The 24,979-nt window shown below is 37.0% G+C and overlaps 2 long non-coding RNA genes across 2 annotated transcripts; both read left to right on the forward strand.

The window, feature by feature from the left end:
• Positions 1 to 13,932: 13,932 nt before the first annotated feature.
• Positions 13,933 to 15,571, forward strand: LOC133788842 (uncharacterized). Its single transcript, XR_009873393.1, has 3 exons — positions 13,933 to 14,475; positions 14,587 to 14,690; positions 15,399 to 15,571. It is a non-coding gene; the product is annotated as an uncharacterized LOC133788842 (long non-coding RNA).
• A 2,820-nt stretch (positions 15,572 to 18,391) lies between these two features.
• On the forward strand, positions 18,392 to 22,196 carry LOC133788844 (uncharacterized). Its single transcript, XR_009873394.1, has 3 exons — positions 18,392 to 20,993; positions 21,105 to 21,208; positions 21,917 to 22,196. It is a non-coding gene; the product is annotated as an uncharacterized LOC133788844 (long non-coding RNA).
• Positions 22,197 to 24,979: the final 2,783 nt, after the last annotated feature.

Below are 24,979 nucleotides of genomic sequence, written 5' to 3' on the forward strand. Positions count from 1 at the left end.
ATCTCAAAAGCCTGATCTCTTCCTCCTGTCTCTGTAGTCTGGCTTGCATTTCAGCAAACATCTACTGCCAGTTCTTAGGAGTTGGCGGAGGGTCCTAACCCTGGTTATCATCTCTAGCTCAGATTTCAGCGATGACTAGTCTGTTTGATCGCCTTGGAGGCATAACTCTCCAGGTATATCTTCAATTAACGATACGACTCATCAAACATTGATAACAGATTCCACCACTTCCCCACAATTCACAACCGAGCAAATACGCAACATTCATAAACATTATGCTACTTGACATTCCACATGCATCAATCACGTTAACAAGCATGCATTCTCCTATTCATCTAGCAGTCAAGGGCTAGGCCCTATCAGTATAGCTCATGCTCCCTAACCAAGCATGCAGATAAGGCATATATATTTCATTTAAACAATTAAGTACATAGTCATATAATTAGTTACCGAACCCTGAGTCGAGCTTATCTTTAGCTGTGAGTGTACATGCCCAGTTAATCTTCAGGAACTAATAAACCTTGGCAGCTCTGATAACAAGTTGTAATGCCCTGAATACTCAAGACTGCTATGTTGTGTGTTAAAAATAGTGCTTAACTTGTTAAGGAAGTCATTTGGACTTAAAAGTGTAATTAGGGTTAAACGACCATTTAGGTAATAAATTTTTTGGTCAAAAGCTGAACTTTTCATTAAAAAGGGTTAAGTACTTACAAGGGATCCCAAAAGTTTCTAAATAAAATACAAGTTTATAAAAAATTACAAACTTAGCCGACCTAAGAGGCAAATTTCAACTAATAACTCATATTCCTCAAAATATCTTGATTGTAGCGACCGAGCTGGCTGAGTATGTACACGCCGCCCCTACAGCTCTCTAACTCATGGCTGGTTCAGCTTTCTCTTGCCCTTACCTGCATCACGAAGCACCCATGAGTCAAGGCTTAACAAGAAAACCCCAAACAATTATATAGATAATCAGATAAACATTAACATGTATTACATACCCTATAACCATAATTGGTTCACACAGATTTTCCCAACAATATACGATTCATGCCACGTAGATGGATGTCACATCTTTACAATGGCCCCGCCACTACAGCATACATTACACATGTAATGTCGTTAATGGTCTCACGACCGAGCAATTAGTACAAACAAGTATATCAACATAAATTCAAACACGGCAGACATTCAACTATAAACAATTTCATGACATGGCCATTCCGTGCCCTATAAGTGGGGCGCACGCCCTACACTTGGTACCAGAGACGGTTTTCTTACCTCAAGTTCTCTGCGATAGGGTAAGGCGACAAAGAGCATGATCCTTTCCTTCTCAAGCCTCGCGGTACCCATAATGACAACATAATAATGGATATCCATCAAGAACTAAACCAATTAAAAGCTTCAACATTGATTCCTAGCCTTTGGGACCTCGAATTCTACTAAACCAGGTACTAGAATCCTTAATGAGCCCTTAGGTTTGAATCCCCGCAACTCAAAACCATATTCAGCCAACTTTCCCAACTAGCGTTGTGGCGCACCCTTGAAGGGTCGTGAAGCATCACAAGTCAGAGAACCCCCCCCCCCCAAGTTATCTCCATGTACATGCGCCGCGGCACATCCCACCAGGCAATGCAAAGCCAAGACAATTAAGAGAACCGCCCTAGCCTCTGAGTTCATGCGGGTCGTGGCGCACCAAGAACGGCGTCGCGACGCAACCTCACGAACCCAAAATTTCCAACATTTTGTCAGAGCCAAATCCCTCAAAATTCATCCCAAATAACAACCAAACCTATAATTGAGTTCTAAACTCCTAACAACACATCACAGGCAGCATATAAACCCCAAAAATTCAAGTCAAAACCTCACCAAACTCAACATCCCCACCTTGAGTTCCAATGTTGGGCATAGTTCCCTTAAAGCAATGAAAGTAGTTCATTATTTATGAAATTTATAAAATAAATATTTTTATATATAATTAATGTTTATTATTATTGAATAATATTTAGGTAAATATCATAAAATTCCTAATTCCTTAATGTAGCTATAATATTGTATTAGTACGAGAGGATTAAGATTATAGATAATGAATTAAATAGTCTGCAATTTATATTAAAGTTTTGGAATCTTTAATTAAACACTGCTAGTACGGTCCACTAGTATTATGAATACATGTGATCTAGATCCGGATCACTGGTGTAGTAGGACATCTTAGTGGAGGTGTTTTATACAATAAGATTGCATAGGACTAGACTAGGTATGTATTTAACTATTTATTAAAAGACTGTTTACTATAAAGAGTTATAATCATATCACTCGATGATCATAAGCAAATCGATCTAAATCATGAAATTATCATGAACTCATGTTTATGTTATTTAGGTCCTTTGATTCACTCGTTAGGGTCTGTCAGAATGATCAGGCTAAATAATTTTGTTTTGGGGGCTCATTAACGTAGATGGTTGGGGACATGATTTATAGATATGGAATCCAAGCCTTCTTCATATGAAGATTGAATAATGGTTCCCTTGAGTGCTAATTCTAGAACTGAATAGTTTGATGCCTCTAATTTATAAAAGGTTTATAAATTAACTGTTCACTAGTGAATTAATGATACTTAAGGATAAATACGTAATTAGAGGGGTAAAACAGAAATTTAACCTAACTCTAATTATGAACCAATTATTGGAGGATTGAATTGCATGAAGTGATTAAATAAGTGGACACTTAATAGAGTACTTAGTAAATATAAGTCTATAATTACAAGAGTGAAATCTCATATTTTTAGTGGAATAATATTGAGATTAATAAATAAGATTATTATATTAAAGAGCTTTAATTAATAATCTAAATTTATTGGAGCTTGGAATTATAGGTCCATAGGTCCCTGGATCAGCTCTATAAACATTGTACAGGGTAAGAGCATCAATAGAACAAGTATGGGTATATTTGTCAAGAAAATAAGTTTTTGGGCAAATAGGTAGTTATGAGATAATTATGGAAAATATATTTATTATTTAATTAATTGTAATTTTCGTAATTATCAATTAATTAAATAAAATAATTAGTTTTTAACTAATTATGTCATCTTATTTTGAATTAATTTGATAAATTAATTTTATATTTAAATTTAGATAACAGATTTGAAATAAATCAGATATCTTATCTGGGTTGTTAGATTGGTTTTGAATCAATTTAAATTCAATTAAATATATTTTGAATATAATAATAGATAAGATCTATTTTAATTGAATTAATTAAAAATTTGTTTTTATTAATAAAACCCTAGATGAATAATATAAATATATATTATTATATTTCTCTAAAAAAAAGATATAGATTGTAATATTCAGTCTGTCTGAAAGAGAGAGTTTTCTCAGGTAGAAAAATAAAGAGAGAAAAGAAATTATTTCAACCCTTCTTTTTACCCAAACTTCATTGATCTCATGTGTTGAGAATATCAATGGAGTCATAAATTTTCCTATTGAATCTCTACGTGCCCACACACGTCCTATTGTGCTGAGATTACGGTGTGGAAGACTTTGGTGTGAGTCTTGCGTGCTTGGATAAGATGATCGTTTATTATACAAGAAGATAGCAATGACTGTAGAGTCCAGAACTTTACTTAGCTAGTTAGATAGCGGTAGTAGTAGTTATTATATGATAGTTACTGTGGTTTTGGGTTCAAGTCGAGACTTAGTTGAACACTCGTAGCAACACTAATAGATTTTATAAGTTTAACCTATAGTTTAATAATATTAATTATAACATAAGGTTTGATTAATATAGCTTATTATAAAGATGTCACTTATTATACTATAAGGTTTAGATAGAATTAATAAGATCATGACACTTGTTGTGTGCATGTTTATTTAAGGATTTAATTATAGTTTAAATAAAAGAAAGTTCTAGAAACTCTAGAATCTTCCAAGACCATTAAGAGCATGACACTTGTCACAATCTTGTTTATTTGAGGATTTAAGCATTTTAAGTGGATAATTCAAAAATAGAAGTTTCTAGAAGCTCTAGACCCTTCGAAAACTTGCTGGAATTACGCATTACTCAGTCAAACCTGATTAATCAATTCAAATTATGCTAAAAAAGTGCAATTATGTGTTTAGTATATTCACGTATGTCGATATATCGCAGCACAGGGGCTGATATATCGCCTACGGAAGATACGAAAAACACGTCGACTTTGCATGAACAATCGAACAAGCCTCAGGAATACTGGGAGAGGCGATATATCGCCTATAGGGGGCGATATATCGGCCCCACCTATGTATTTTTGAAAGTTCGGTTTTTCAATTTTAAAAATAGCCTTAACCTCTTGACTTGCCTCTGAACGTTTTTGACCAAGTCTTAAGCACCTGTTGAACGAATATTCAAATATTTTTCAATTAATATTCATTATTTTATTCAAGCTAAAAGAAGATATTTCCACACCTTGAACTCTATAAATAGAGCCTAGTACCCAGCCATTTTCTCATTTTTCAAGCTGTGTTTAGAGCCTTCAAGCTGCTAGGGTTACTATAGAGTGATAAACACTTGGGTTGGGATAAAAGCTTTATCATCTTAAGCTTTATAAACACTTGGGAAGTGAGATATAGAGTGTGTTTTCAATATCGAGGTGTAGATCGGTTCTAGTACATCCAAAGGTATTCCTATTCTTAAGTTAATTTCTGTATGGTTCTTTAGTTTCCTTTAGTTTTCGTTACTCAAATCCTAACTCGTTGTTTTCGATTCTTGGTTAGGTATTTAAGTTCTTTGAACTTAAGGTTTCTTTTCGGTAAGTTTCTTTTTGGAGGTTTAGTTCTCTTCTTTTCATCTCTTCTCTTTAGCAATACTCACCATTCTTATTGTTGGTTTTAGGAGTGTTCCAAATCCCATACTTGCTCTCAAATATCCCGGTGTTGGTAAGGAAAATAAGATAGTTTTTGTATGCTTATATGTTATGATATGTTTATGTTATAATAGGTTATGTTATAATATGTTATGATATATATATATATATATATGAATATGTCTTGTAGTCTTTGGGACTCATAGTTGCTTAGCTAGCAAACCTCAATGTATTTTTAGGCTCGTAGTTGCTTAGCTAGTAAACCCCAATGTTTTTATGTTGCTTGGGCCTCATAGTTGCTTAGCTAGTAAACCTCAATGTATTTTGAGGCTCATAGTTGCTTAGCTAGCAAACCCCAATGTTTACCATGGACATGGGTTAGAGTTGTGATATATGTTTTATAGTATATGTTTTTTTATATAGTCTTATGTTAAGTTTTATGTTATATGACTGATTAGTAGATTTTTCTTTCTGGGCATTAGGCTCATGCCTTTATTTTTATGTATGCAGGAAAATAGTTATGGCGGCGGAATGATTCTTGGTAGCTTGGTTTGTGTATTAAGGATGAAGAGATTCGATGGACTGCATGACGATTCGAAGACAACGTTATTTTTAGTCTCTTAAAATTATGTCTGTGTATTTTCCGCATTTAGCTTTGTAAACAACTTCATTTAATTTAAAGTTATGTTTTATTTTAAAACAATGAGATCCCATACCGCTCATTTATGTATTTCAATATTTACTTTGGATTTTTAATAAAGTTGTGAATATTTCTTATGTATGTTTTATTTAAATTAGTAGCTATGTCTAGTAGTTTTAATGGTCCAAGGTCTTAGAATTAGTTGGGACATTACAATGACACTTAATAGACTTCAAGAGGTAAGTCTTCTCCTATTAGATTAATATATAAAAATCATAGGATCGTATATATAAAATGTTTTTAGATATAAATTTTTTGTAATCTACTGGGGCCATAAATCGCATTCCGCTGAGCACTTGGAAAATATGTTTCCAACATCCAAAACTTAAAAACTCAAAGACAAACTAGAATTTCCTCAAGAAAACAGAGTGTAAAAACTTATCTCAGCTGTGCAATCCGACCATACGCTGCTTTCCTCCAAAAATTCAAACCTCATCAAAAGGTAAGGGAGGTAGAGGGAAAACGAGACAGGGAAAAGAGAGTCAAGTGTTTGTGTTTAATGGGTTACCTGATGCTAAAGGCTCCTAATCGACTAACTCAATCTGTGACGACCCAAATTTGCTAATAGGGCTTAGGGCCTTGGTTAGCGTGCCTGGAGGGCAATAAATGATTTAATATGTTATTATGTGATTATGTGAAAGAGATGCATGTTTAGTTGAATTAAATATGCATGTGGGCCCCGTTTGGATATTAGGGGTATGTCTGCGATTTTAGCCGCTGTGGGCATAAATGTGATAAATATGATATGTGTGTGATGTATATTTGTGTAGCACGATCCGAGACAATTCTAGCCAGAAAGTTACAACGAGGTTGAGAATCCGACTCAGGGCGAGTCGAGGGGTATTTTGGGTATTAGATGTATTATGGGGTTATCGGGTTATGGAAATAAATATTTGGAGATATATTTGAGGTTAGAATGTCTAGGAGGGGATATTGGGGAAATTTACCATTTTTCCTCGGGGACGTTTTTGGCACCCCGAGCCTTGAGGTAACCTTAAAGCCTAAGTTAAATAAAACAAAGCTTAGGAAGTGTTTAGAAACTTAGAAACCGACATTCACTCTCCCTTCTCAGCTGAAGATAGTTTCTATTCTCTCTCATCTTTACTCTCTAAGATAACTCAAGGAAACAAGCAAGGGAAAGAAATCAATCAAGAACTAAGAATTGGGGCAGAGCTTGGGAGACTTTAACCAGAAAACCAGGGCTTGGAGCTTGAGGAATTGAAGTTGGGAATTTAGGGGATCAACTCTGAATCATAACTCAGCAAGGGTAAGCTTTAACTTTGAGAATTCTGGTTGATTTCTACTGTTTTCTTAGAAAATGCATATGAGTAGGATTTGATCTGCACAAGGGTGTTTAGCTGAGTTTATGGAGCAAGTTTTTGATAGGTTTTGATGTTGAAACTAGGCTAAAACCTTTGTGATGATTATCTGGAATTGTTAGTTTGATTTTGGATGAGATGATTTGAAGAAAATGCAGGAAGAGATGGAGATTTATGGGTTTGGAGGCGAGGGCCGCGACCCTAGGAGGGGCATGCCGCGGCCCTAGGAGGGGCATGCCGCGGCCCGTGTGCAAGCGAGGCCTTGGGAGGCCATGGTGCTCGAGGCGCGCCGCGGTGCTTGGCTAAGTGCGTCGCGGCCCGTGCATGTTTCAGGGAGGTGCTAGCCTCTGTTCGAGGCTAGCCGCGACGCTTTTGGGGTGGAGCCGCGACTCTTAGTGCCATTTTGTGTTTTTAAGTGTGTTTAGGTTTGGGAACTCAAAGGTTAAGGCTCGGGATGGATTTTATCACCCGGATTGATAGAATTCAAGGTCCCGGAGATTAGAGTTTTGGCTCAAAGTTATTTAATGGATTAGAACTTGATGGATGAATATTGTTAATGCGTTGTGACTAGGGTTTCGACGAGGCTTAAGTTAGGGAACTATGCTCGGGATATCGGTGCTCGGAAAGCTCGGGACACAAGTAAGAAAACCACTATTCCCATAGAGCTTGTATGCAGGGCTGAGCCCCAATATGTTTGAATTGCAGGGCGTAGCCCTTTGATTGAATTTGTTAGTGTTCAATATATGTTTACTATGTTATGAATGCTATTGTGTAAATGTTCGGCAAGAGTCGGGAACGGCGCAGGCCGAGGTCGGCAGGGGCCGGGAACGACGTTGGGCACGTTGAGTGCAAGGCCGAGTACGGTAAGGGACCAAGAGCAGCGTTGAGCACGTGGAGTGGGAGTTGCTAGGGCGAGACCCTAAAGGATACCTGGGATATCCTCACGGTGTGGACCGCGAACCCATGGCCTGGTAGAGCGCATGGGACGGCATGGCCGTATGTGTTTTGCCTATTGACGGCCTATTTATATGCTAAGTGTTTGTTATACATATGTTTCCTGCTTGGGAGGGTTTTCTTGCTGGGCTTCGGCTCACGGGTGCTCTGTGGTGCAGGTAAGGGCAAGGGAAAGGTCGACCAACCATGAGTACGGAGAGCGTGAAGCGACGCGTACATGTTTGGCCTGCCTGGCTACCACAACTAGTGGTTTTGAGAGATGATTGTATTAAAACCTAGATTTTGTCGTCTAGTCGACTTGGTTTGTACTTATATGATGTACATATTTCTAAACAATATTTTGGGATCCCAAGTGTCAAACACTTTATGATTTTCAGTATATGGAATTATTTTCAAGGTTTATAACTCTGTTTATAGCTTAATTACACTTTTTGACCTAAACTCTCGATTAGCGAGTTGAATGCACATTTTAAACTCACTTAGTAACGGCTCTAAGGAAGTAGGGTGTTACACAATCCATGGCCTGAAATGACCAAAACGCCCCTAGCCTAAATCCTTACTCTATATTTCCCTTAAGGGAAAAAGGGTACCACTTTACTGCTAAACCTCAAATTCCATTTAAAATTCTCAATTAATCCCACTAATCTTCCAAACACTAATACTTCCCCCCAATTATAACTCATACTCCAATACCCTCATAAATACACCAAATTACTAAAATACCCCTAGGCTCACCCCGAGCCGGGTATAAATCCTCACTAGGATCGCCTCGCGCCACACATCTCAAATATATACACATAATAATGTGGTCCCACTCACAAACACACATATATTACAAATATACCCTCCGTGGGTCAAAATTACGAAAATGCAATTTTAAACAGAAGCGAACCTATAAGCACATTTACTACACTTAAACATGCACAAGTAGTCATATCATAATGTATCTCATAAAATTCACATATATAATTACGATTAAATCATACTAACACATAGACATCCAATTATGTCATTTTGGCACACTAATCAAGGTACTAAGCCTTATTAACGAATTTGAGACGTTACACATACCAAGGGCAGGGGCGCCCCAACTAGGCAGAGGCCTCACAAGCCCTCCCCTGCATAGCGCAGGGGCGCCCCAACTAGGCAGAGGCACCCCAAGCACTCCCCTGCATAGTGCAGAAGCACTACATCGTGAACCCAAAATTTCTGGGTTTTTTGTTAGCGTTTTTCTCTGAACCCAATTCGCCCAAATCAACCACAAACTCAAACCAAGGCTAGAATTGAGCCCTAAAACCACAATAATACATCTTAAGCATCATATAAACACCAAAAGTTTACCCAAAAACACATCAAAACCTAGAACCACCATTTGAGTTCCAAGAACTCAACTTCAAAAACTTAGGGTTCTGAACCTATTTTTTTTCACTGCTCAATCTGAAGATTACATAGTCCTAACATGAATTTTAGCTGCAACAAGGCTTCCCAAGCAATAACTAACAAGATGCTAACATTAACTCTCCCAAATAAACAATTTAGAACTCATAAATCATAAAAGTTACTTCACCACTCAACCTTCCTCAAGAACAAGAGATGAACATCAAGAAAAATTTACCCCTCCATTCAATTTCGAATCCCAGGTGTGTGGTGCTAATCTGGGTAGCTCTAATCTCAATCTGAATACTTCAATCCTCTTCCCAATCCCCCCCCCCCCCCCCCTCAAACACTTGAATCAAACTTGAAAAATTGAGGTATATGAGCTTCAAGGAAGTTCCCAAAGAGAGAGAGATGAGTTACGTAAATGAACAAAACCCCTCAGCCAAGGTTTCATCCCCTCCAGTCATGTGGTCAAAAGACTATAATACCCCTATCATAAACCATCTCCACAATTGAGCCTAAGAACAAGATAGTCATTTTTTTCCTAATTTCCCATTAACCTCAAATTACACAAAAATCTTCCAATTAAACCCAAATATTCACCAAATTAGCTACCAATTTAATTCCCATTACTCAATAAATCCCAGTAATTTACCAATTTACCAAAATACCCCTAAGTTCACCCGAGTCGGGTATTTGACCCCGTTGTGACTTTTTTTCACTAAATTGCTCGCTAGGATCACCTTGTGTCGAATATCACAAATATATCCACATAATAATGTGGTCTCAATCATAAAACGCATGTAATTACAAATATACCCTCCGTGGGTCAAAATTACGAAAATGTCCTTCTAATAAGAAATGAGCCCACAAGCATATTTAATACACTTAACACATGCATAAACAACCATATGATAATATAACTCATATAATTCACATAATCACATATGCATTCAATAATATCACATATAATCCTAATTATGCCATCCAAACACCTTAATTAAGGCACTAAGCCTTATTAGGAATTTTGGAACGTTACAGATACACATGACTCACTATGCATGCATAGTGAGTGGCACTACACATGACTGCTACTTGGCCCTAGGATTTGAATTTGAATTGTTTAAATTCAAATGTTATTTTTTTATTTAATTAAATTAAATAGATAACTGATGATTTTTGAATTAATAATAAAATAAATAAAATTGTTTTATTATCTTTATATGTTTAAAAAGAAAATATCTTTATCAGGCACACAAGTCGATAGAAATTTTCTAAGCCTGAATTTTTTTTAGAATTCTCTAAGTCTTCTCTTCTCCAAACTCTCTAGATCTCATGTGTTGAGAACACCAAAATATTCTAAATAATCAAACCATTGAATCTCACGTGCCTACACACGTCCTTGTGTGTTAGAGAAACGAGTTGGAAGACTTTGGTGTGAGTCTTCGCATCGATAGGAAGATCGCTTGATAATATGAAAATACTCAAGGATTCTTGATAGGCTACAAGATGTATTCTTCTGTCTTATTTCGTGCATTGATTTAATGTATAAATATATGTATTGATCTTGGCTCGACACTAATGATTTTTAAAACCACCACCCCTTCCGATGCATCCCTGATTTTCTAAATTAATACCAACACATGTTAGTATGCAATGGGTTGATGTCTAGTTATTTTCCAAGTGTTGTTTTTAGTTGCTTTTTTCACACCGTATTTTTGTAACTCTATAAATATACATATAAAAAGAAAAAATCAATAAAAATGAGTCCACCCTAAAAACAATACAAGTCTGTCCATGATGATGGAAGTGTCTGTGGCTGATCCTAGTTTTCTACTCAACACCCCAACACTACCTCAACAACCCAGGGTGGCAGTTTACCTATATTGTCGACTGTAACAAACTTTGTTGACTCAAAGTTGTCATCTCTTGTTTTGTTTTGATGATATACAATATTTTATTATTGATGTCAGCAACTATGCTTGATTTTTTAGTAAAGTATTTATGTTGTATATTAAGCAAAAACACAATTAAGAAGATGGGATTAAAAAATAAATAAATTCGAAGATGACATCAAAGAGCCAAAGATTGCAAGATTAGTGTACTTAAGGTTTAGTTATAGTTTATAGTCTTGTGAATTTATTTGCATGCATCACTATTGAATTAATCACTTAATTAGCTCACTAACTTGTGCAACAAGTTTTCTATCTGTTTATTGCATAAAGTTTCATAAATTTCTAGAGAATAAATAGTTGAGTCTTAAGGTTTCCGCAAAAAATTTAAACTCTAATTCCCTATTGGAAACCATTCTTGGGCTAACAAACTTGACATCAAGACTTGCATCATACAATCCTAATTGACACTGAGATGGTAGTTTACACCTGGTCTCGACTGCCATGGTCCCTACAAGTCCACTCGACCCGACCTTACTAATTCTTAGGAGATAGTCTACACTCAAATGTCAATTCCCACAAATATCCCAGGGGAGCGAGACTAACTATTAGCTTCGTTGGCAGTGAAGCCTCAGATTTGATTAACCATCACCATGATGCACTTGTTATTACATTATGTATTGAAATTATATGACCAAACGAGTTCTCATTGACCATGGGAGCTCTACTATTGTGTTGTTTTTTATGCTCTTAGAAAAATGGAACTCAACAAGGGTATAATTGCAAGAAATAGACATAAGACTATATTTTTGTTGCATGTAGGACTTATCATTAAAATAAAATAAAGTAGGAATATGAGTGAAACACTTGATAAATGTATCTATTTTATACTATACTAATATAATGATGGAGTGAACTTTTGACTAAAAAAATAAAAGATATATTTGACGCAGAAATACCCCATGTTCAGAATGTAGCATTTAAATACCAATTTTTTTTCTAATGGGAAAAGTACACAAAGTTACTAAAATGTAGCATTTAAATACACAAACATTTTCTTTGTCGGCAAAAATACCTGAAGTTGATAAAGGTCTGATTAGTTTGCGATTAGAAAACTGTATTTTTGAAAAGTGAGATTCTGAAATGAAAATATAAATTAAGTGACCAAAAACATGTTTATGAAAATATGATTGGTTCAGTGTCTGTAAACTGATTTTTAGTTTTAAAAAACTGAATCTGTAAAAATGGAGGAAACATGTTCTTATTGTTTTCTACTTTCCTTCATAAAATTCGAATTCTTATTTAGATTTAATTTTTAAATACAATCTATCAATCATGTATTTTAATGGGTCCCACACATTTAATAATTTTTTTCACTTTTAATAGTTTTTAGTTATTCATTTTTCTTTTAACTATTTTCAATCAATTATTTTATTAAATAAACTATTTTTTTAATTGTAGAATTCATTTATAATATTTTTATATAATTTTAATGATTTTTATAACTTAAAATACATTTGTATTTTTATAACTATTTGATAGTAAATGAGTAACATTTTATCAATGGATATTTGCGACAAAAAAGACTCGTATGAGGTTTTTTAGCGGGTAAAACCCAAAATTAATAAAATAGTAACTTTGTCCCACTCCATCCGTTACACATATTAAAATAAATTGAAAAGTTAAATTAATACTAATAATTTGATTCTTTTTATTGTTTTTTTTTTTTTTATGAAACTAGCAATATATTGAACCACAAACCAAATACAAAAACAAGCTCAAAAGAGCCCCTCCAGCCGAAGATTACATGAGATTAATTTTCTCAAGGAAAATTACATCCATACTTTTCAGCTTAAAGCTAGACAAATTTTTAAGTCTAGCTTTTAAGCACTTTTGCAACAAAGACACAACTGAATTAACAGATAAAGAATAAAGATTATACAAGCAATGATTCCTATTCCACCAAATCAAATAAATCGAAGCTGCTAAACCAGCAGCTAGAACCTTTTGCTGAATCCCCTTCGGTTTCCTCTCCATCCACTCAACCCAGCCTTGGAACTGAGCAGGCCAGACATCACAGTTCAGCCATTCAGCAACTCTATATCTCACCAATTGGGAGAACTGGCATTGAAAGAAAAGATGCTCATGGCATTCCTGCTGCAATTCACACGTAGGGCACAAGTCAGAAGGCAGCTGCAAGTGACACTTTAGCAAGTTGTCTCTAGTTAGCAAATGCCGCAAAGTAGCTTGCCAAAGTATAAAACGATGCTTGGGCAAGGTCAGATTACACCAAACAACATGAGCATACAGAACTCTTTCCTTGTGAACCAATTGACCATACAAATTGCTGGTATTCAATTTGTTCCTCACAGTTGCTTTGTTCAACATCTCAGAATTGATGACAGATTTCAGCTTAATAAGTTTACGCCAATACCAGCTCACATCCGATTGAAGTTTGTAATCCCAAATAGATTGCCCTTTAAGATAAATGGCATCAATCCACTTTACCCAAAGAATATCCTGTTTAGAAGAAACAGCCGAATATATTTAGCAAGTAAAACCATATTCCATTTGACTCCTTCCTTAAAACCAATACCCCCCAACTGCTTAGGAAGACAAACTTGATCCCAAGCCGTGAGATGCATCTTACTCCTATTATCATTCCTACTATTAGTCCCCCACAGAAACTTCCTGCAAAGGTGATCAATTTCAGCAATAAATTTCTTTGGGAGAAGGAAGATACTCATCCAAAATGTGAAACCTGAGACTTTTCTCAGGTTGGAAAAGTCAAAAAGGGGAGGAAAATAAAGAAAAAAATATATTTTAATTTAATTATATATTCAGTTTTTTTTTCTTTTCTTTTTCTTTCTCTCTCCCCGACACTCTCCTCCTCCTCTTCTTCTTCTTCTTCTTCTTCTTCTCTCGGCATCCCATGGCAAGGCACCAGACCCAACCACCATCGGCCACCATTTTTGACGCGCGGCAGCTCATTGGTTTCGCCTTGCTCCGGCGACCTCAACTGCCAAGCGGCACCGCCCAACTCACCGTCAATCGTTCGGAATCGCCAGTCAAAGTTTTGGTCCGTCAACTTTGACTGTGTTTTTCGGCCAACTTCGACCACCTCTTGACGAGTGGTTGATACCCTTGGAACCAGCGTGGAGAGAGGAACAAAACCCACTAATTCATTCCGGTCAACTCGTCGTTTTTCTCCGGCAAGATTTTGGGTATCTCCGCCCTTTGGAAGCGTTTTCCGGCGACACCGGAGGTCATTTGGGCGAAGGAGCTGTACTTTCGTGATGTACCCATCGAGAGGATCGTTTTGATATATGCTATGCATATATTCGTCGACGTTTCCGGTACTGCCACCAACCGCTATAGTGCACCGCTTGGGTGAGGTTCTGGAACTTGAAATTTTAAATATGGTCATATTATATGTCATTGGACACGATTTTGAATAAGGAATGCTATGATGATAATCGTTTGCTCATTTGGTGCACGTAGGAAAAGCGTGATATTAAAATTGGACTAAATCATTCTAAGATCATCGATAAGCTTAGGAGCATTGCTTTGGGCTCGGATTAAATTCTAAGGAGGTATCTAAAGAGGTAGGGACTCAACTAGACTATTGGACTTATTTTACTCGTATTAAATTGCATTCAACATATTCCAATTTTGATATTTATAAAATGTTTGAAAAATTGAAAACTTAATCTGCATATTTTCTGATATGTTCTGAGGGCACTGAGTGCCAAATATATATTTTTGTTCACTTATTTATGCAGGTTATGATTTTGGGTTTATTCAAATGTAGCTGTTATGCTGCCCAATTTTCTAAAATATAAAGGGAATATGTTTTTTTTTCTTTTCATGTTTACCTGCATTTGGTTATACCGATGAGAGCCATAGTGATCATGATTGGTGCACGTTGTTGTTTCACGACCTAGTCTCTGTGTCATCATAGGTAGATCAGGTGTCCACTCACCTGTAGGTGTAAAGACCTAGCATCTGTATATAGGAAGTGTTCTGAGCCTCCCCCTTGTGGTGGTTATCAGGTCCGGCTACCCGGTTTAGGATGTCGGATTTTCTATGGTGGGTAACGGGAACTAGGGATCTAGTGGACGGTGTGATGTGCACTTGTAGCTATGCTCTTATGATTATTTGTGGTCTCTCTCTACTTTGGTTTATACATGATGATGTATGTTTTGTTTTAAAAAGCTAACCATGCAGGGGTTTTTATTGAACTTTTGAGTCCTATGTTGTTAGTTGCTTTCCTACTGGGCTTTATAAGCTCACCTCTATCTCTCCTATTCCAGGAGCCTAGTGACGCGAACGTGGAAAAGTATGAATTATTGCTGAAGCCAATGTGTTTAGTGCCATAGTCCTATCTTTTGAACATTGTATGTATTTAATTTGGATACTATTGGTCTGTACATCTAAATTAGCTATGTCCTAGTTAGAAATGAGGAATGGTGGATGCTAAGTATTATTTTGGGTATTTTATGACTTATTAAATTTATCTGTTTGGTGACTACATAACTATGGGGATATTATTATTCTATGTATTAAGATAAATGATCCTACTTTTATCCGTAATATTTTCATATATAATTATAGGAGTTATTCCATTGTTTCGACTTATAATTATAGTAATATTTAATATAAATTAAAGGATCATTTATAAAGACTATTTTCCACCGAGGGTCAAAGTTTGACCTTTGACCACCCAAGTTATGGATATTACAAATCTGCCACGGCCTAGGGCTCGGGTCGTGACAGAAAAATGGTATCAAAGCACCGGGTTCAAATACCTCGGAGTGTGTCACCAAATAGATTAAATTTATTTTAAAATAAAGTATTTTGATCTATAAAAGGCGTATGTATATAGATAGCATCCATTCCTCACTAACTGGTTAGCTTTTGATTTACTGACCTAAGAAAATGCCTCCGAAAGGAAGGACAACAAGGAGAAGGCCTGCAGATGATGTCCTTGAGGCTGAGGTTCCTTCTTCGCCAGTTGCATTCCTTGTGAACGCCTAAAGGTGGAAAGGATTCCATGGTTGCTAAAATATGATCGAGGCATATAAAGAAGAGTTTAAACATTATGGGAGCCCCTATGGAGTATCATGTTAATATTAGTGTGCCCAAGTTGGAAAGGAGCGCACCGGACTAGTAGGAAGCCTTAAGTAGGATGAGTGGAATTGATGGGATGACTTGAGGAAATTTTGAGATGGGTTTTCGAAGAACAACATTTTAACCCATCTTATAGGAGGACTTGATTGGATCATTTGATTTCTTAAGATCAATGACAGGTTGATGAGATCATAGAATGACTAGATAATGATGGAGGTGGGTGAATGAATTCTACATGAAGTTTGTAGAGTTATCTTCCTATGTTTATGTTGGTACGGTCGATCAACCTCTTTTAATTGAGCAGTTCCTCTGCCCCTTACTCCCTTCAATGTTGGGTCCGCTTGCCCTATGGCCTTTGGAAATTTGAATGAGTGTGTGACAGCAGCCTTACGGACTGAGGCTCATCAAGAAGGAATCGAAAGAAAGATTGCCCACACGACAACAGAGGTTCCAACCATCACATGGAGGACCCATCGGGAGTTATGCAAGGTCTACTCCTTTCAAAGGACAAACTAAGAGTAACCAGTCTCAGACTTCATTATATGGTTTCACACCCACACCAGGGCAACAATCCCAATATCAACATTAGTTTTAGCCCCAAGGTTCAGGATTCAACCAGGGGTACTAGCAGAGTTTTCAAACTCCTATTTCTGCTAGAAGTTAAAGAGGGTTCAATCCCGGAGGAGGCTTTAGTGCAAGCACAAGCCATATGGTCAAGGAAAAGGGAAAGCAAAGGAAAAAGCCTCTGGTCAAGCCTATGCTCTTAGTAGTGATGATGTGTAAGGAGGAGCATGCCAGGGAGCTGTGGATGGTGTGATTCTTATCTCACACTCTTGGGCTCATGTATTATTTGATACTGGTGCATCTCATTCTTGTATATCATTAATGTTTGCTAGCATGTTGGGTTTGAGTTGGGAAACTTTTAGTCCTACATTGCAGTTGAGTGTACCTATGGGAGGGCATGGTGAAGTATCAACCATCTGCAAATTGGTTGTATTGTGTTTGAATGGCATAATTTATTAGGAAACCTGATGGTGTTACCTATAGGACATTTTGATGTGATTCTTGGCATGGATTGGTTGTCTAAGTACCAAGCCATTGTTGATTGCTCGCGCAAAAATGGTGACTCTTTTAACTCCAAGTGAAGACTTCATTGTATATCGAGCCAACATGAATGCAGTAAGGCAGGATCCTATCCTTAAGGCATGTTTAGGTGGGAAAAGAAACTTAGAGTGTTTATGGGAGTCTGTTTGCAATTGAGGATAAGTCTAGGCCTCTAGACAAGTTTCCTTGGATATCAGTGGTTAGTGGCTTTCCAGATGTGTTTCCTGGGGATTTGCCAGGACTACCACCTGATAGAGAGATCAAATTTTGCATTGATTTGATTCCCGGGACTCAACCAGTTTCTACTACCCCTTATCGCATGGCACCTGCAGAGTTGGATGAATTGAAAAAGCAATTGGGTGAGCTAATGGATAAGGTACATCAGGAACAGTACTTCCCCATGGGGAGCTCCAGTTTTGTTTGCCAAGAAATCTGATGGATCCTTGTGATTGTGCGTCGATTATAAGAAATTAATTCAGATGACAATTAAGAACAAGTATCCATTGCCAATGATATATGAGTTGTTTGATCAGCTCATATGTTCAAAGTTTTTTTCCAAGATTGACTTAAGCTCAGGCTATCATCAATTGAGGATTTAGGAAGAGGGTATTCCTAAAACTAATTTCAGAACACGTTATGGACACTTTGAGTTTTTGGTGATGCCATTTGGGTTAACGAATGTACCTGCAATATTTATGGACTTTATGAATAGAATCTTTAGACCCTATTTGGATAAGTTTGTGGTTGTTTTTATTGATGGATTTTTGGTGTATTCCAAGACACTTGAGGACCATACAGAATATTAAACAGTTGTGTTGCAAACTTTGAGGGACCATCAATTATATGCTAAGAAAGAAAAAAATGTGACTTCTGGAGGACTGAGGTCAAATTCTTAGGGCATGTAAAATATCAAGAGGACATTACTGTGAATTCATGCGAAGATAGACTCTATCCTACAGTGGGAAAAACCAAAGAATGTTACTAAGAATCGAAGTTTTCTTGGGTTAGTAGGTTACTATCGTCGCTTTGTGGAGGATTTTTTTTCTCGAATTGCTATGCCTTTGAAAAAGCTAACAAGAAAGGATTTAAAGTTCGTGTGGGATGACAGTTCTGAAGAAGCTTTCAGATAACTTAAGCCAAGATTGACTACGGCGACTATTCTCACTGTGCCTAATAAGTGATGAACCATTTGTGGTTTTTACTGATGCTTCTGGTACTGGTTTAGGTGGAGTTCTCATGCCAAATCGCAAGGTTGTTGCCTATGTTTCACGCCAATTGAAGATACATGAGAAGAACTACCCCACACATGACTTGGAACTTGCAGCAGTGATTTTTTTGCCTTGAAAATGTGGAGATGTTACTTATATGGGGAAAAGTTTGAATTAGAATCTGATCATAAGAGTTTAAAGTATCTCTTTACTCAAAGAGACTTGAATTTGAGGCAAAGAAGAAGGGTCGAGTACAGGGCAAATTATGATTTCACTTTGAAATACCCTCATGGAAAAGCAAATGCGGTTGCTACACAGTGCTACTTCAACAAGTTAAGCAATGTCAATGGCAAGATGAGAAATTGAGACTTATCTAGAATCAAATCCAAAACAGTGAGCAGTTAGATGGATGGACAGTAAATGCTAAAGGATTCTTATACCATAAGGGAAGATTAGTCATTGCAAATATCCCTGATCTTAGAGAGTCTGTTATGAGTGAGGCCCATAGGTCTAAGTTTGTTGTACATCCTGGAAGCACAAAGATGTACCAAGATTTGAAAAGACAATATTGATGGGAAGGTATGAAGAGAGACGCGACTAACTTTGTAGCTAAGTGTATGGTTTGCCAACAGGTTAAAGCTAAGCACCAGAGACCTTCAGGGTTGCTTCAACCTTTACCTATACCAGAATGGAAGTGGGACGAGATCACAATGGACTTTGTGATGGGATTACCATTAACACCATTAAAGCATGACATTGTCCGGTTGATTGTCGATTGTTTGACCAAATCTGCTCATTTCATTCAAATTAGGAAGGATTGTAAGGTTTGTGAACTAGGTCGACTTCATGTGGGTAATATACTTCGACTGCATGGGTTGCCTTCCAGCATTGTTTCTGAGAGAGATCCTCGATTTACATCAAAGTTTTGGCGAGCATTGCAAGAAGCTTTAGGAACTGAACTTAACTTGAGCATCGCTCACCACCCTTAGACAGATGGACAGTCTGAGAGGACTATCCAAACTTTGGAGGACATGCTTTGTTCTTGTATTTTGGATTTTGGGGGTAGCTGGGGAGAACACTTTTCATTGGTGGAATCCACTTATAATAACAGCTACCAGGCCAGTATAGGCATGGCTCCTTATGATGCCTTGTATGGGAGGCCATGCAGATCACATTTGTGTTAGGAAGAACCAGATTAGCATGTCACAATTGGATCTCAAATTTCTAGTACTACTGGGAAGATCAGAGAATTTTTTTTTTTTTTTCTCCAAGAAAGACTTAAGGTTGTTCAAAGTCGTCAGAAGAGTTATGCCGATCTCCTCCGATGAGAAGTTCAGCTTAAGGTTGGTGACTATGTCTTCTTGAAAGTTACTCCCATGCTTGGTGTGGCGAGATTTGGAGTGAAGGGTAAGCTAGCCCCGAGGTATATTGGACCTTTCGAGGTTATCGAGAGGGATGGGGAGGTCGCTTATCGATTGAACTTACCAGCGCGGTTGGGACATGTTCACAATGTGTTCCATGTGTCGATGCTGAGGAAGTATACTCCAGACCCATCGCACATCATTGAGTATGAGGCTATCCCTCTTCAAGAGGACGTGACATGTGAAGAACAACTTATCAGAATTTTAGCGAGAAAGTTAAAGGTGCTAAGGAATAAAGAGATTCCCGTAGTCAAGGTCTTATGGCGAAACCATAGAGAAGACGGGGCTACTTGGGAGTTAGAGTTGGAGTTGTACGAGGAGTATCCTTATTTGTTTAATTTTCAGTTTGGGGTTGTACTTTGAAAATTTCGGGACGAAATTTCTTTAAGGAGGGAAGAATGTGAAACCTGAGACTTTTCTCAGGTTGGAAAAGTCAAAAAGGGGAGGAAAATAAAGAAAAAAATATATTTTAATTTAATTATATATTCAGTTTTTTTTTCTTTTCTTTTTCTTTCTCTCTCCCCGACACTCTCCTCCTCCTCTTCTTCTTCTTCTTCTTCTTCTTCTTCTTCTTCTCTCGGCATCCCATGGCAAGGCACCAGACCCAACCACCATCGGCCACCATTTTTGACGCGCGGCAGCTCATTGGTTTCGCCTTGCTCCGGCGACCTCAACTGCCAAGCGGCACCGCCCAACTCACCGTCAATCGTTCGGAATCGCCAGTCAAAGTTTTGGTCCGTCAACTTTGACTGTGTTTTTCGGCCAACTTCGACCACCTCTTGACGAGTGGTTGATACCCTTGGAACCAGCGTGGAGAGAGGAACAAAACCCACTAATTCATTCCGGTCAACTCGTCGTTTTTCTCCGGCAAGATTTTGGGTATCTCCGCCCTTTGGAAGCGTTTTCCGGCGACACCGGAGGTCATTTGGGCGAAGGAGCTGTACTTTCGTGATGTACCCATCGAGAGGATCGTTTTGATATATGCTATGCATATATTCGTCGACGTTTCCGGTACTGCCACCAACCGCTATAGTGCACCGCTTGGGTGAGGTTCTGGAACTTGAAATTTTAAATATGGTCATATTATATGTCATTGGACACGATTTTGAATAAGGAATGCTATGATGATAATCGTTTGCTCATTTGGTGCACGTAGGAAAAGCGTGATATTAAAATTGGACTAAATCATTCTAAGATCATCGATAAGCTTAGGAGCATTGCTTTGGGCTCGGATTAAATTCTAAGGAGGTATCTAAAGAGGTAGGGACTCAACTAGACTATTGGACTTATTTTACTCGTATTAAATTGCATTCAACATATTCCAATTTTGATATTTATAAAATGTTTGAAAAATTGAAAACTTAATCTGCATATTTTCTGATATGTTCTGAGGGCACTGAGTGCCAAATATATATTTTTGTTCACTTATTTATGCAGGTTATGATTTTGGGTTTATTCAAATGTAGCTGTTATGCTGCCCAATTTTCTAAAATATAAAGGGAATATGTTTTTTTTTCTTTTCATGTTTACCTGCATTTGGTTATACCGATGAGAGCCATAGTGATCATGATTGGTGCACGTTGTTGTTTCACGACCTAGTCTCTGTGTCATCATAGGTAGATCAGGTGTCCACTCACCTGTAGGTGTAAAGACCTAGCATCTGTATACAGGAAGTGTTCTGAGCCTCCCCCTTGTGGTGGTTATCAGGTCCGGCTACCCGGTTTAGGATGTCGGATTTTCTATGGTGGGTAACGGGAACTAGGGATCTAGTGGACGGTGTGATGTGCACTTGTAGCTATGCTCTTATGATTATTTGTGGTCTCTCTCTACTTTGGTTTATACATGATGATGTATGTTTTGTTTTAAAAAGCTAACCATGCAGGGGTTTTTATTGAACTTTTGAGTCCTATGTTGTTAGTTGCTTTCCTACTGGGCTTTATAAGCTCACATCTATCTCTCCTATTCCAGGAGCCTAGTGACGCGAACGTGGAAAAGTATGAATTATTGCTGAAGCCAATGTGTTTAGTGCCATAGTCCTATCTTTTGAACATTGTATGTATTTAATTTGGATACTATTGGTCTGTACATCTAAATTAGCTATGTCCTAGTTAGAAATGAGGAATGGTGGATGCTAAGTATTATTTTGGGTATTTTATGACTTATTAAATTTAACTGTTTGGTGACTACATAACTGTGGGGATATTATTATTCTATGTATTAAGATAAATGATCCTACTTTTATCCGTAATATTTTCATATATAATTATAGGAGTTATTCCATTGTTTCGACTTATAATTATAGTAATATTTAATATAAATTAAAGGATCATTTATAAAGACTATTTTCCACCGAGGGTCAAAGTTTGACCTTTGACCACCCAAGTTATGGATATTACAAATCTGCCACGGCCTAGGGTTCGGGTCGTGACACAAAAGGCTCTAATCCCCAATAGCACAGAATGTATCAGTTGAGCTTTTCCAGCAAATGATAAGTGTCTGTTAGACCAATGATGTAATTTCAACTTTATCTTCTTTATTATGTTATCACAGTCCCCTGCTTTCCACTTTGTAGGTCTCAATGGAACACCAAGGTAATTGAGAGGGAATTCACCTTCAGCATACTGAAGCTCCTTCAAAATATCTCTGGTCTCTTTCTCAGACAGACCACCAAAATAAACTCTAGACTTCTCCAAATTGGCTGTTAAACCAGAAACAGTACTAAAAGACTGAAAACAATAACCTGAACTGAAGCATTGTTACCCTTGCAAAAAAGCATCAAATCATCCGCAAAACATAAGCTCACTAAACTCAATTTTTTACATCTAGGATGAAACTTAAAACCTTTATTCTGAGTAGCTTGAGTGAGAAATCTAGTAAAGTACTCCATGATAAGGACAAATAACAAAGGGGAAATCGGGTCCCCTTGTCTAAGCCCCTTTCTCCCAGTAAAACAACCCTGAACTCTGCCATTCAACAAGATTGAATATGATGAATCTTTTAAACAAGTCATAATCCACTTAATAAACAGGCCCGGGAAACAAAAAGCAGTAAGAATGTCCTCTAAACAGTGCCAATCAATTGAGTCATAAGCTTTATGAGATCAACTTTCATCACACATCTAGGAGATATGTTTCCTCCTATAACCTTTAAGAATATCCTGAAAAATAAGGATATTATGAGCTAAAAGTCTATCTCTAACAAAATAACGATATTATTATCATTATTATTTTATCTTCTCTTTTTTTTACCCGATACCCTCCCCCACTCCATCTTTTTCTCCTTTGTTTTCTTGAAAATCAATCGGTGTCCATGGAGGACCACCATCCACCACCTTGCCGCTGGCGCGTGATGCCAACCAAGCAGCCAAAACCACCTCAGAGTCCATACTGGTCCAATCCTGAGGTTGCACCACAGTGGAGATGATAAAATAGACTGTAGAGTCGCACCAATCTTTGACACTTGTTGCCGCCGTTAGACCCATTTGATGGACGAACCCAACACCGGAAATGGCTTCCGCTTGGCGTGAGGAACACAAAGGTGTCACTGGTCTTCTAACCTCTTCCGTTGAATGGTGCGAACGGACCTCGCCGCAGTCGCACCTTTGCGAACTAGATCTCGCTGTCTCCAGCGGCGGTGGACGCCACCTCCACCATTGTTGTGGTCTTTCCCTTATAACCACGATCATACATATATAATTATTCATTTATATAATTTATCTATATGTATATATTTAATAGATAACAATTTACTGCTTTGCATAAAAATAAAAATAAAATAAAAAAACTGAATATATATGAAAAAAAATATATATATAAATGGGACCTCGATGACATCCCGCTCAGTAAGACGCGGAACTACTCACGCTCGGCGTATATATAAATTTTTTATGTTTTGTACCGACTACACTGATTTATATGGACCCCACGTTGTACTTATGTACAAAAGTTGCGTAGGGTCCGACCCCTCCTTGCAATAAAGAAATCAACAAAAACCGAGTATAGCAGATTTTGATGACCGGATTACGTTTAGTTTAATTAATTTATTATTGTTCTGAGGGTATTAATGACTTTTTGTGCCACAGTGAATATTCTTTTCTTAAAGTAAGGGTGTTTTTGTAATTTTGAGATATTTAGGGATGTTAATTAGTGAGTTACATGCAACGTGCATCACTGTACAACAATTTCAGTGTTTTTACACAATTTTTAAACTACCATTCACATTAATTTTTCTTCCTTTTTCCGAACTACGAATCGATAATTTTTTTTACAAGCTTTATTTACGGTGATATAAATTTAAGCATAATTGTTGGACTTGTAGAACACGTGTGAGAAATTCATTAGACGTGTTGTGATTCCGCTTTATTTGTTATTGAAATCATTTCGTATAAAGATTGGAAATGAATGGTACTGAATTAAAATATTTATTGATTTTTGATTTTATACTTATTCAACCCCATCGATAAGTTCATGAAATGCAATGTGTTTCTTGGAAGTTAACAAAAATATTATAAGCATTGTGTCAATGGTTGAAACAAGGTAATATAAATTTCAAATAATAGTAACAACAGAACAATGGCACTTTTATGAAATGATTGTGTATATAAGACCCTCCAAAAGTTAGAAATTGCTCGAACGAACGCATATATCCAAACCACATCGAAAACTCTCATAAACCTAAACCAATAAACAGTATACTCAAAATACTAAACCACTATAATTGTGTGATTTTTTTATGCAAGCAACGTAGCTTGTACAGTTCCCATGGTTTTTTAAATTCATTCAATAATTAATATGCAACATTTTCACATATTAGACAAATTAGCGAGTCTAACCCTAACTATATCGAACAAGAACAAAGTAAATTATTCTACAACTGCATAAATAATTAGACTGAACATGCATTTTGTTCTTAAAAGAGAAACCCATTAACATCAGAAAAATAAAAATTAATCAAAAACCAAGGTACATGTTCTTAAGAGCACTCCCAATGAAAGAGGTAAAATATATAATTCTTTATAATATAGAGAAAAAA

Source organism: Humulus lupulus, chromosome 7 (assembly GCF_963169125.1).
Source record: "Humulus lupulus chromosome 7, drHumLupu1.1, whole genome shotgun sequence".
Lineage (NCBI taxonomy): Eukaryota > Viridiplantae > Streptophyta > Magnoliopsida > Rosales > Cannabaceae > Humulus > Humulus lupulus.